At 37.5% G+C, this 14,701-nt stretch overlaps 1 long non-coding RNA gene across 1 annotated transcript in view; it reads right to left on the bottom strand.

Moving 5' to 3' along the window:
- LOC309977759 overlaps positions 1-14,701 on the bottom strand; it is a 984,496-nt gene that overhangs the window by 870,715 nt on the left and 99,080 nt on the right. The gene's annotated exons all lie outside the window — the stretch shown is intronic.

Here is a 14,701-nt window from a genome sequence, read left to right as displayed (position 1 = left end):
TATCTTCTCAAAGAACCAGCTTTTAGTTTTATTGATCTTTGCTATTGTTTCCTTCATTTCTTTTTCATTTATTTCTGATCTGATTTTTATGATTTCTTTCCTTCTGCTAGCTTTGGGGTTTTTTTGTTCTTCTTTCTCTAATTGCTTGAGGTGCAAGGTTAGGTTGTTTATTCGAGATGCTTCCTGCTTCTTAAGGTGGGCTTGTATTGCTATAAACTTCCCCCTTAGAACTGCTTTTGCTGCATCCCACAGGTTTTGGGTCGTTGTGTCTCCATTGTCATTTGTTTCTAGGTATTTTTTGATTTCCTCTTTGATTTCTTCAGTGATATCTTCATTATTAAGTAGTGTATTGTTTAGCCTCCATGTGTTTGTATTTTTTACAGATCTTTTCCTGTAATTGATATCTAGTCTCATGGCGTTGTGGTCAGAAAAGATACTTGATACAATTTCAATTTTCTTAAATTTACCAAGGCTTGATTTGTGACCCAAGATATGATCTATCCTGGAGAATGTTCCATGAGCACTTGAGAAAAATGTGTATTCTGTTGTTTTTGGATGGAATGTCCTATAAATATCAATTAACTCCATCTCGTTTAATGTATCATTTAAAGCTTGTGTTTCCTTATTTATTTTCATTTTGGATGATCTGTCCATTGGTGAAAGTGGGGTGTTAAAGTCCCCTACTATGAATGTGTTACTGTCGATTTCCCCTTTTATGGTTGTCAGTATTTGCCTTATGTATTGAGGTGCACCTATGTTGGGTGCATAAATATTTACAATTGTTATATCTTCCTCTTGGATTGATCCCTTGATCATTATGTAGTGTCCTTCTTTGTCTCTTCTAATAGTCTTTGTTTTAAAGTCTATTTTGTCTGATATGAGAATTGCTACTCCAGCTTTCTTTTGGTTTCCACTTGCATGAAATACCTTTTTCCATCCCCTTACTTTCAGTCTGTATGTGTCTCTAGGTCTGAAGTGGGTCTCTTGTAGACAGCAAATATATGGGTCTTGTTTTTGTATCCATTCAGCCAATCTGTGTCTTTTGGTGGGAGCATTTAGTCCATTTACATTTAAGGTAATTATCGATATGTGTGTTCCTATTCCCATTTTCTTCATTGTTTTGGGTTTGTTATTGTAGGTCCTTTCCTTCTTTTGTGTTTCTTGCCTAGAGAAGTTCCTTTAGCAGTTGTTGTAGAGCTGGTTTGGTGGTGCTGAACTCTCTCAGCTTTTGCTTGTCTGTAAAGGTTTTAATTTCTCCATCAAATCTGAATGAGATCCTTGCTGGGTAGAGTAATCTTGGTTGCAGGTTTTTCTCCTTCAACACTTTCAATATGTCCTGCCACTCCCTTCTGGCTTGCAGAGTTTCTGCTGAAAGATCAGCTGTTAACCTTATGGGGATTCCCTTGTGTGTTATTTGTTGTTTTTCCCTTGCTGCTTTTAATATGTTTTCTTTGTATTTAATTTTTGACAGTTTGATTAATATGTGTCTTGGCGTATTTCTCCTTGGATTTATCCTGTATGGGACTCTCTGTGCTTCCTGGACTTGATTAACTATTTCCTTTCCCATATTAGGGAAGTTTTCAACTATAATCTCTTCAAATATTTTCTCAGTCCCTTTCTTTTTCTCTTCTTCTTCTGGAACCCCTATAATTCGAATGTTGGTGCGTTTAATGTTGTCCCAGAGGTCTCTGAGACTGTCCTCAGTTCTTTTCATTCTTTTTTCTTTATTCTGCTCTGCAGTAGTTATTTCCACTATTTTATCTTCCAGGTCACTTATCCGTTCTTCTGCCTCAGTTATTCTGCTATTGATCCCATCTAGAGTACTTTTAATTTCATTTATTGTGTTGTTCATCGTTGCTTGTTTCATCTTTAGTTCTTCTAGGTCCTTGTTAAGTGATTCTTGCAATTTGTCCATTCTATTGTCCATTCTATCTCCAAGATTTCGGATCAACCTTACTATCATTATTCTGAATTCTTTTTCAGGTAGACTGCCTATTTCCTCTTCATTTGTTAGGTCTGGTGGGTTTTTATCTTGCTCCTTCATCTGCTGTGTGTTTTTCTGTCTTCTCATTTTGCTTATCTTACTGTGTTTGGGGTCTCCTTTTTTTTTTTTTGCAGGCTGAAGGTTCGTAGTTCCTGTTGTTTTTTGAGTCTGTCCCCAGTGGCTAAGGTTGGTTCAGTGGGTTGTGTAGGCTTCCTGGTGGAGGGGACTAGTGCCTGTGTTCTGGTGTATGAGGCTGGATCTTGTCTTTCTGGTGGGCAGGTCCACGTCTGGTGGTGTGTTTTGGGGTGTCTGTAGACTTATTATGATTTTGGGCAGCCTCTCTGCTAATGGGTGGGGTTGTGTTCCTGTCTTGCTAGTTGTTTGGCATAGGATGTCCAGCACTGTAGCTTGCTGGTCGTTGAGTGAAGCTGGGTGCTGGCGTTGAGATGGAGATCTCTCGGAGATTTTTGCTGTTTGATATTATGTGCAGCTGGGAGGCCTCTTGTGGACCAGTGTCCTGAAGTTGGCTCTCCCACCTCAGAGGCACAGCACTGAGTCCTGGCTGCAGCACCAAGAGCCTTTCTTCCACAGGGCTCCTTAATTTGGGATGATTCGTTGTCTATTCAGGTATTCCACAGATGCAGGGTATATCAAGTTGATTGTGGAGCTTTAATCCGCTGCTTCTGAGGCTGCTGGAAGAGATTTCCCTTTCTCTTCTTTGTTCTCACAGCTCCCAGGGGCTCAGCTTTGGATTTGGCCCCGCCTGTGCGTGTAGGTCGCCGGAGGGCGTCTGTTCTTTGCTCAGACAGGACGGGGTTAAAGGAGCCGCTGATTCGGAGGCTCTGGCTCACCCAGGCCGGGGGGTAGGGAGGGTCACGGAGTGCAGGGCGGGCCTGCAGCGGCAGAGGTCGGCATGACGCTGCAGCCTGAGGCGCGCCGTGCGCTCTCCCGGGGGAGCCGTCCCCGGATCCCGGGACCCCGGCAGCGGCGGGCTGCACAGGCTCCCCGGAAGGGCGTGTGGCTAGTGACCTGCGCTCGCACACAGGCCTCCTGGCGGCGGCAGCAGCGGCCTTAGCGTCCCATGTCCGTCTCTGGGCTCCGCACTCTTAGCCGCGGCTCGCGCCCGTCTCCGGAGCTCTCCCAAGCAGCGTTCCCAATCCCCCCTCCTCGTGCACCAGGAAACAAAGAGGGACGTAAAAGTCTCTTGCCTCTTCGGCAGGTCCAGACCCCTCCCCAGACTCTCTCCCGGCCAGCCGCGGCGCACCAACGCCCTGCAGGCTGTGTTCACGCCGCCAACCTCAGTCCTCTCCCGGCGCTCCGACCTCAATTGTGTTTTTATACATTAACAGTGAAATAGCTGAAAAAAATTTAAACATCTATTTACAATAACACTGAAAATAATAAAATACTTGGGAATAAATTTAACAAAGGACGTGAAAGATCTGTACAATGACAACTACAAGATTTTGATGAAATACATTGAAGAAAATACAAACGTATAGAAAGTTATTCTGTGCACATGGATCAGAATAATTAATATTGTTAAACTGTCTGTACCACCTGAAACATCTATAGAATCTATGTAATCCTTATCAAAATTCCAATGTCATTTTTCACAGAAACAGAAAAAATAATCCTACAATGTGAATAGCAAAAACAAACAAAAATCCAGTTAAAGGTTGGCAGAGGACTTGAGTAGACATTTTACCAAAGAAACATACAAGTGGCCAACAAGTATGTAAAAATGTGCTCAACATCACTAATCATCTGGGAAATGAAAATCTAACCATGATCACTTCTCACCTCTTAGAGTGGCTATTATCAAGAAGTCAAGAGATAACAAACACGGGTGTGGATGTGGATAAAACATAACCATGGTACACTATTGATGGGAATGTAAATTGGTATATCCTCCTGGAAAACAATATGGAGTTTTCTTAAAAATTTAAAATAGAATTACCATATGATCCAGAAATCCCACTTCTTTTCTTTTTGAATTTTATTTAATTTATTTTTTATACAGCAGGTTCTTATTAGCTATCAATTTTATACCTATTAGTATATATATGTCAATCCCATTCCCCCAATTCATCACATCACCACCACCACCACCACTTTCTCCCCTTGGGGTCCATACGTTTGTTCTTTATATCTGTGTCTCAATTTCTGCCCTGCAAACCAGTTCATCTGTACCATTTTTCTAGGTTCTACATATATGTGTTAATATATGATATTTGTTTTTCTCTTTCTGACTTACTTCACTCTGTATGACAGTTTCTAGATTCACCTATGTCTCTACAAATGACCCAATTTCATTCCATTTTATGGTTGAGTAATATTCCATCATATATATGTACCACATCTTCTTTATCCATTTGTCTGTCGATGGGCATTTAGGTTGCTTCCATGACCTGGCTATTGTAAATAGTGCTGCAATGAACATTGGGCTGCATATGTCTTTTTGAAATATATATTTTTTCTGGGTATATGCCCAGTAGTGGGATTGCTGAGTCATATGGTAATCCTATTTTTAGTTTTTTAAGGAATCTCCATACTGTTCTCCATACTGGCTGTATCAATTTACATTCCCACCAACAGTGCAAGAGCATTCACTTTTCTCCACACCCTCTCCAGAATTTGTTGTTTGTAAATTTTCTGATGATGCCCATTCTAATTGGTGTGAGGTGATACATCACTGTAGTTTTGATTTGCATTTTTCTGATAATTAGTGACATTGAGCAGCTTTTCATGTGCTTCTTGGTCATCTGTATGTCCTCTTTGGAGAAATGTCTATTTAGGTCTTCTGCCCATTGTTTGATTAGTTTTTTTTTTAATATTGAGCTGCATGAACGGTTTATATATGTTGGAGATTAATCCTTTGTCCGTTGATTCATTAGCAAATATTTTTTCCCATTCTGAGGGTTGTCTTTTCATCTCGTTTGTGGTTTCTTTTGCTTTGCAAAAGTTTTAAGTTTCATTAGGTCCCATTTGTTTATTTTTGTTTTTATTTCCATTACTCTAGGAGGTGGATCAAAAAACATCTTGCTGTAATTTATGTCAAAGAGTGTTCTTCCTATGTTTTCCTCTAAGAGTTTTTTTGGTGTCTGGTCTTACATTTAGGTCTTTAATCCATTTTGAGTTCATTTTTGTATATGGTGTTAGGGAGTGTTCTAATTTCATTCTTTTACATGTAGCCGTCCAGTTTTCCCAGCACCACTTATTGAAGAGGCTCTCTTTTCTCCATTGTATATCCTTGCCTCCTTTGTAATAGATTAGTTGACTATAGGTGTGTGGGTTTGTCTCTGGGCTTTCTATCCTGTTCCATTGATCTATATTTCTGTTTTTTTGCCAGTACCATATTGTCTTGATTACTGTAGCTTTGTAGTATAGTCTGAATCAGGAACTCTCATTCCTCCAGCTCCATTTTTTTCCCTCAAGACTGCTTTGGCTATTCGGGGTCTTTTGTGTCTCCATACAAATTTTAAGATTATTTTTTGTTCTAGTTCTCTAAAAAATGCCATTGGTAATTTGATAGAGATTGCATTGAATCTGTAGAAGCAATCCCATTTCTGAAAGAGGTGAATTCACTCTCTTGAACAGGTATGTGTTTTTCCATATTCAATTCAGCATTATTCACAATAACCAAGACATAGAAACAACCTAAGTTTCCTTCGACAGATGAATGGATAATAAAAATGTTATATATATATATATATATATATATATATATATATATATATATATATACACACACACACACACACATATATATAGTTGAATATTATTCAGCTATCAACAAGAAGGAAATCCTGCCATTTTCAGTAACATGGATGGACCTTTTAGCCATATTGTTAAGTGAAATAAGTCAAAGACACATATTCTATATTCTTACTTTTATGTGAAATCTAAAAACATCAAACACATAGAAACAGAGAGTAGAATTGTGTTTGCCAAGGCCTGAGTCATGGGCAAAATACAGTGATGTTGGTCTAAGATTATAAACTTTCAGTTATAAGATGAACAGATTCTGGGGACCTAATAAATAGCATGGTGAGTATAGTTAACAATACTGTATTGTACACTTGAGAGTTGCTATGAGAGTAGAACTTTAATATTCTCACTATAACAACAACAAAATGGTAATTATGTTAGGTGAACGACATGTTAAGTAACCTTATTGTGGTAAAAAATTCACAATGTATGTGTATCAAACCGCCACATTGTATACCTTAAACTTACACAATATTATTTGTCAATTTTATCTGAATATAGCTGGATTAAGGGAAAAGAAAATATAATTTGAAGAAAATGTTGAGGGAAAATATCCCATCTACAAATAAGATGATAGCAACAGATCCAGATAGTCAGCATGAGGAGCCAAACCTTCAGGTCAGTTCTCATTTCACCCCTCACCTCTTGAAAAGTGCAAAAAGCCTGTGTTCTGGGTCTCTCATTCTTAGCTATTCTGGCTTCTTATGATCCCTTGTCCAAGATGCAATAGTTACTTACTGTGGTTTCACCAGGATATGCACCTTAACTCTTGCTGACCTACTCATTCTTCTAAAAATGTACCTGGTCCCATTCTCTTCTATCCCCACTCACTCTCTGCCCAGTGACTGTAGCTAATCTGATAAATGAATCAGGGTAATGTAATTGTAGGTGTTCAAATATGAATATACATATTAACTGTCCCAAGTAACTCCTGTGTATTTTTTTTAACATATTTCAGAAGAGAAGTGCCTTTGGGTTCACTGTTCCTTTAACCATATTCTCTGACAGCCCTACAGGATGCTTCCCTCCTGAATTCTTACAGATTTATTTTAAACCCTCAAGCCGAGGTTCTTCATTTCTCTTAATACAAAGGCACAGTAATCTGGTTGGTCTGGATCCTTCCAAAACAATATTGTTTGAAGATCTTTCCATACAGGTTAATATGGATCTACCCCATTCCCATTGACTGCTGCATTATGTTCCACAGTATAACTTATACCATAGTTTATTGTCATTCCCCTTTTGATAGATGTTTAGGTTATTTATATTTTTTCATGATTATAATCAATGCTGAAATAAACATCTTTATTGTATATGCACCAACCTCTCTGTAGACACTCAAAAGTGAAATTTCAGGGACATAGAGTATTTGGTCTTTTTGGTAACAATAAACAAAGAAAAAGTTCCCTCCAGTATGACTACCATTTTTTATCTTCAGCCAGTAGTGTATAATAATTACCCATTTCCATATATTTTGCCAACACTTGTTCTTGTGAAACTTGTAAATATTTTCCAGTCAAATGAGTGGAAAATTGTTCTCATTTTACTTTTTATTATTTATTTTTAAATTTTTATTGGAGTATAGTTTATTTAAAATATTGCATTAGTTTCTGCTGTACAGCTAAGTGAATCAGTTATACATATACATATATACACCCTTTCTAAGATTATTTTCCCATATAGGTCATTACAGAGTATTGAGAAGAGTTCCCTGTGCTATACAGTAGGTCCTTATTAGTTATCTATTTTATATATAGTAGTGTGTATATATGTCAATCCCAATCTCCCAATTTATCCCTCCCCCCTTTTCCCCTCTGGTAACAATGTTTGTTTTCTACATATGTGACTCTATTTCTGTTTATAAATAAGTTCATTTGTCCTATTTTTTTTTAGATTCCACATGTAAGCAATATCATATTTGTTTTTCTCTGTCTAACTTACTTCACTCAGTATGACAATCTCTAGGTCCATTCATATTGCTGCAAATGACATTATTTTGTTATTTTTAAATTGAATTTCCATGATTAGTAGTGAGGTCAAACATCTTTTTATAGGTTTATTGCCTATATAAAATCCATCTGTGAATTGTTAATTTTTTATTCATGTTGCATTTTTAAATTATTTGTATGATTTTTATATGTACTAGACATAAATCTTGTGTTATATGTGGCTACCTTAACTTTTTATGTTATTTTTGCTGTTTAAATGGTTTTAATTTTCAGTAATATGGAACATATATCTATTATGAGACTTAAGAGATTACTGTGTTTTTTTTTTCATGCTGGTATCCCCTCTTAAGGAGTGAATTTCTTGAGAGCAGCTGTGTTTTATTCATGTCCATAGGAACCAGCAAAAAGCCTGGATTATTGGTAGCTTTTCAGTCAATGTATTTGTAGCATCGAGTTGATGATGCTTTTAACCCAAAGGGATGACAGTGACTCTCAGAATAAATAAATGAGTAAAAAGAAATTTTGGGGAAACTTATAAAGCTTGAGATTCCTTGTTTTATATAATTTGTAGTAATAATCCCTTTCTGTCAACTCCAAGAAAAGTTACTCTTCAATCTGTTCTTCTAGATCTTGGTCTAAATCTCTCACAGTATTTCTCCCTTTTACCTTTTCCCCCAGCATGTCTCTGAGAGATGAAGTTTCCCAAAGCAGAATCAGCTTCCCAGATCCCCACCCAGGGGTGGTATTTGTACCGAGGTAGCTTTGAAGTTTAAAGCTGTCCCAATACCCTACTCTCTTGAATTCCTTCTCAGGAAAAAACAAGATGGTGAAGGGAACAGGGATAGGCAGGGAAACCTTACCAGCTGAGCCTGTATCATACAGGGTGATTCTCTGTAAGAAATATGCAAAAGGAGCACAGTCTCCATGCAGTCCCATTCAGGGACATGCTGAATAGATTTCCAAGAATGGAGAGGGCCTCATGTACTTAGAGAAATTATTGTGTTTAAGACAGCCCAGCTTCCTTTCTTGCCCCATGCTAGTATAAAGTAGTTTCACCATAACTTTACCCAGTTAAGGGAAGGAAAACGAAAACGATTTACTGGTGCCACGCAATGTTGTGGAAACGTAAATGAAGACAAATTCAAGATAACAGCCATGGATTCTGAAGTTTCAAATATTTTTTTATTAATAAAAAGTACAATAATCAAACGTAACAAGATTGTTTAGTTCCCAAACATACACCCTGCCTGGATGCCACAGAGGAAATGTCCCATTGAACGAGAACGAAGTAATCTATAAGTGACCATGCTAACTGAGGCAGTTTTTGAGTATCTCCAGGGACCTAACAGGCTTGAATATGAGAGATTGCTCACAATCTTAGTCTCACAGCCATGTCACTGGAGCAAGAACTAGTATAAAATAGAGAAAAAACAGGGTGCTGCTCTAAAGTACTGAAATAACAAGGCAGAGACATGAGTTATAAATACTAAAGCTTAATATGCTGTTCTATAACTTCTTTAAACAAACAATGACAAAAAACAATCAATCATTTCACTGCAGGCTCCTTTCCCCAACACAAAAATGAACAGTCAATTTCTGGCACTGTTTTCCCACTGTGTCCTCCTGTCAAAAAACAAGGATGGACACCACTAGGGATTCTCTTCCTCTTTTTATTCAGAAATACAATGAAAACAGCACTGCATACAACATAGTTATAACGTCCAAAACAACTACTTATACTGATCCTGGGAAACATCTACTGGAAAGGAAGGAGAGTTTCTTAATAAACAAAATAGTGTCTCTCCCCCTGTCCCCAACCCACCACCAGAAAAAGAAATGGGAGGTAAAATCAGTATTTGAGAATCAAAGAAATATCCTGCCACTAGTATAAGTTCTATTCTCTTCCGTCCCACTCCCACCCCAACCACCCCACCCCACTTCCCTTCTACCTATACTGTTCAGAATATAATAAGTGTGGAAAGACAAAATGTAACTGGTGATGCTGGACTGGCCAAAGTTTGAAGGGCTGTGGGAGATTGCCTCTGTGCTTCTGACAGGGTGACATGTAATGTGGTCCAGGCAGAGTGAGGAAAGGGGAAGAATACAGCTTTTACAGCAATGGATTTTGCCTACTTATTCCTTTAGACCTTAATATGCTTTGAGTATAAAAACAGATGAGAATCTTATAGTTAGCAATGAAGAGAATGTAGGGAAAGTGAGAGGAAGAGATAATATTGCTTCCAGTGACCACTCTTCAATTATCCTTTTTACTTACTCAAATTTAGCTCTTTATCATCCAGGAAGCCTAATCCTCTCCTTTATCTAGGGTAAATATAGAGTACTATAATTATCATCATAATGGTAATCATAATACTTTGTTGTTCATTTAAGGATCACTTGTAATTTTTGCCAACATCCATTAATGAGAATCCTCACAACAATCCTGTGAGGTAGGTATTTGGATCCCCATTTTACAGATGGGTTAACTGAGGCACAGAGAGGCTATGTGACTTGCCTAAGATCAATAAAGTGAGAGATGGGAAAATATGGAAGAGAGGTAACTTAGGGTAGCACCTCTATTGTCAGAGAGCCATATTTACCAGTGAGAAAAGACAGTGCTAAGTGTTTCTTTAAATTGGGCACAGCTACTTTCTTCAGTATACCTATTTCTATATAGCTATTAACACACTAGGGAGGATCAATAATTTCCCTTGGCTTATTAAAGATTAGATCAATTCCCAATGGTTTTGCTCTTCGGAAAACCTTTTGAGGGTAGGATACACCCCAAGTTCCTGGAACTCAGGTCATCGAAATCTCTAACTCCTGAATTTTGCAGATCACTTTGTTTCAAAGAGCTGTTAGAGTTCTAAAACTGTTACTATCATGTACATAAGCACTGTGTTCTAAGTGTTCCCACAGGTGTACAGGCTAACAATTCAGATACCACTATACAGGTACTCTGGAACTGAACAAGTAAGTAAGTAGATGGCAATGTGTGGGAGCCAGGTTTCTCACTGTTGGAGTGGAAGGTTAGAGTGAACAAAGGCAAAAGGCTAGGATAAGATGATCCATGTGGTAAGGGATTGGAGTAGGAGACATCAGTATGAACTCATGTTTAGCTTAATAAGGATATGGATGATTACATACAGAAATATTTGTAGATATGTATGTATAGATATACATGGGTTAGTGCACACACATATATTTCCTTGCTCTGTTAGCTGAGATGACTTAGAAGCAAAAATACAAGTAGCAACAAGCATACCTAATGCCCAGATCTTCATTTCTAATACAATTCTCCATTAAAAGAAACCAGGACTCCTTAAAGAAATGGTTGATTACAGGATTCGGCAAAAAAAATATAGAGGATGAGCTTGCAGCATCTTGTAGTGCTGGAAAATAAAGGTGTGCTAAAAAAAAGATGGGGGTCTGTCAAAAGAACATGGAAATCAACCCAAAAGAGTGCCCAACGACCAATGCTGGAACAATTTGAGTAACAAAATAAGTTGCATTGGACTATAACCCAAAGTACTAAATAAATATCCATAAGTCCATACTGATACAAGAAAATGATTGCATAAATAAATAAATGAGGGAGAAAAGACAACTCTACCACGCAGAATTCCAAATAATTTATGTAGATACTCACCCTCAGGCATGTAGTGCATAGCTAACCACTCCTTAAGTGTGGGCTGCACATAGTGATTTCCTTCCAAAGGGTTTCCTTCCACCTTATGGAAGTGATTTCCTTCCACCTTATGGAAGGTGGGGTGGAATACAGAGGAGAAACCTGACAAACACTATCTCAGCCAGGTGATCAAGATTAACATCAAGGGTATAAGTCATGTTAATATGATGTGATGAAAATGGCAGTTCACCTCTGTGGTCTTCCTCCCCCAAACCTATAAGCTCAGTTTAATCATGAGAAAAACATCAGACAGATATTAATTGAGGGACCCCTTGAAACTGCCAAGGTCATAGGAAACAAGGAAAGTCTGAGAAATTGTCACAACCAAGAGAAGCCTAAGGATATATGACTACTAAATGTGATGTGGTATCCTGAACAAGATGCTGGAAAAGAAAAAGGATATTAGGTAAAAACTAAGAAAATCTGAATGAAGTTTGGACTTTAATTAATAATAATGTATCATTACTTCATTAATTGCAACAAATGTACATCTAATGAAAGATGTTAGTAATAGGGAAAACTGGGTTTGAGATATAGGGAAACTCTGTACTATCTTCAGAATTTTTCTGTAAATCTAAAACTGTTTTAAAATAAAAACTTTATTTAAAAAGAATTTAAGAATTTATTCTCACAAATCTTTCTGTCTTGCCTATAATGCACTCCACCTAATGTACTCAGCAGTTCATATTCTTCATAGTTTTTCCTGAATTTTCCAATCATAATTATCAATAGTAATGTTCAATTGCCAATCATCTACAAATGGAGGAATTCCACTGCAATAAATTCCAAGATATTATTCAACCCTATCGATCAAGGCCATTTTCCATGCCCTAGGCAACTGTCCACATAATGGTGGTTAGCTGGTGTGAGCACAGCAAATTCAATTAATTCCAAATGCTACCTAAGAGAGACAATTATTTTCCATCTCACTGTCTATTTAGCAAAGTTCCATGTGCTTTTGGTGTGGTACAGTATTATACTGTATTCGAGTACCTGTGCTCCATGAAATACTCTTAATGAATGTTGATATATTTCTTAAAGAATATGGAAATAATTTGTAAAGATTTTATCATTATTTGGAGGGAAGAGAGCAATGAAAATAGGGTTAGAATTGTTTCCTGACCATAGACAATTAATAAAACATTAACAAAGTCCCTCATTACTTTGCAGGAAAAAATTTGAATAAAGACTTAGAGATACCAATATTTGGAATTCTAATTTGATTATCCTAGTTAGTACAACACTATGTTTTATAGTCTTTATTTATAAATAGATCATATGCTCCAATGCAAAAGATCCTGATGGGCACAGGTCAGTTATGAACTCTGGAAAAGGAGTCTAAAATCCAAACTCTGGAGAAAATGGGTAAGCCCTTAGACTCTACTGTGAAATACCATATCAACTACTCAATTATAAGCTTAACTTATGTATGATGGCAATTCACCTTTAACAACATGTCTTACACCTGCATAGAAGTCCCCTTTAACAGATTGGCCCTAGATATTTCCTAGTGCTTTAACAATTAGTCTACAGTGTGGAACTTGCACACTTAAAGTCAGGGTAAAACTTATATCAAAATAACAAGGCTAAAATAGTAAAAATCTACATATCATTTTGAAAAATACAGGTAGTCCTTAAATTTATGAGGGTTTATGGTCTGAAAAGACACTGTAACTTGAAATGAGGTAAAGCAAACCTGAGATATTATAGAAAGTGTTAGAATAGAAAAACTGTGTTCCTAATGTTATATATCAACGACCACAAGCACATTTTACTTACAATTTAGTCAACTGTAAATGATTTTGTGAGTGGTCTAAATTTTTCTGAAGCCTAACATATAAACTTGGACAAATACTGCAACCAATCATGTAAATTTTTCTTTAATTTGGTTTAATAATGTGATCCCTGGGAGAATGGGTGTGCAGGTCTGTAAGGCCTCAAGGAAACATCTGGGGAAGGAATCTGACCCGTATTTGTCTCATCTGTAAAATATTAATGATGGGTAGGACTAGATAGCTAATAGGATCCCTTCTTGGTGCTAGAATTCTATGATTTAGTCAGACTAGGTGGCCTTGGGAAGTAATGACCTGAAGTATTCAAGAGAGACTTGTTGAATATCTGCCAAGGAAAAGGGGTACCGTATGAAGACAACCTTTTCCAGGAGAGAGGCTGTGTCCACAATTAAGTGATGCAAACCTCCCCTCCCTGACCCCAGGAGAGGAAATATGCCATGTGGAGGTAGATCTGAGGTCCAGGGCCTGGAACAGAGGGTTTTATGTCCCAGAGACTATTATAAAACATTGATTGGGTAAACAAGTGTGTATATTATGCAACATGCTATAATGGCTAAAAGAAATGGCTTAGATGTTCATAGCAGTTGCAGAACATCAAATTGCTTTCTGTTGGTCAGTTTTCACTAAATGCCTCTTATAGTTCCATTTGAAACATAGGAATGCATGCTAATAATGCCATGTACTTAACACATTTTTTTCTTCCAACCCCTCACCTCTGTATAACATGGCCCCAGTGTGTCATTTCTCATCATGCAATATGCACATAACAGTTGCTTTATGTAAACAGAAGAATAAACAGTACAGTGTAGCCCCTCAAGACATTGTCTCAACAGATTGCCATTTGAATGAGACTTGTGATTATAGCACTTTTGATATCCTATCCATAAAAAGTCCTCCTCTATTTGTTTTCAGGATCATCCTGGGTCTACTTGTTCCTGTCACTGCCCAACTTACTCTCCTGGAACACTTTTTACCCTACTGGCACGTCGATGTGTGCTTTGAATTTTTGTTCAAATTTAACAAAACAAAGAATGTAATTGTACAGCAAAATCTTTAATCCTGAAGGAGGAGGAGGAAGAAGAGGAGGAAAAGGAGAAGAACAAAAAGATCTTTTCATTCCCTTTGATGGACTAAAGAAGCAAGAAGCACCAGCACTGTCTGAAAACCAAACTGTAAGAACAAATAGGATTGGCTTTACAAAACCTTGGAGCTTGGTATGGGACTCAGCTTATTCACTGAGAATGTGCCCTATACTCAGGACCCAAATCCCTGTAAATCTTACCAGCCAACTACAATGTTATGCCCTCTTCTGTCTAGGAACTTGAAAAAAGTCAATTTAGGACACTACCAACCACTTTGATGTACTGATTCAGAAATATGATAAGAATTCTATAAAACAAGAGGAAAATAAGAACAAAAAGCAGCGTATGTTTGTTCACAGCCTTGAATTTGATTCCTGTTTTCTTATTGTAGGAAAAATGTCCTATCTCATAACAGGGACGGGAGGGGGGCAACC

Source organism: Leucopleurus acutus (genome assembly GCF_964270905.1).
Source record: "Leucopleurus acutus genome assembly, chromosome: X".
NCBI classification, from domain to species: domain Eukaryota; kingdom Metazoa; phylum Chordata; class Mammalia; order Artiodactyla; family Delphinidae; genus Leucopleurus; species Leucopleurus acutus.
The sequence above is the reverse complement of the archived record's forward strand: the minus strand, read 5'-3'. Positions and strand labels throughout refer to the sequence as shown.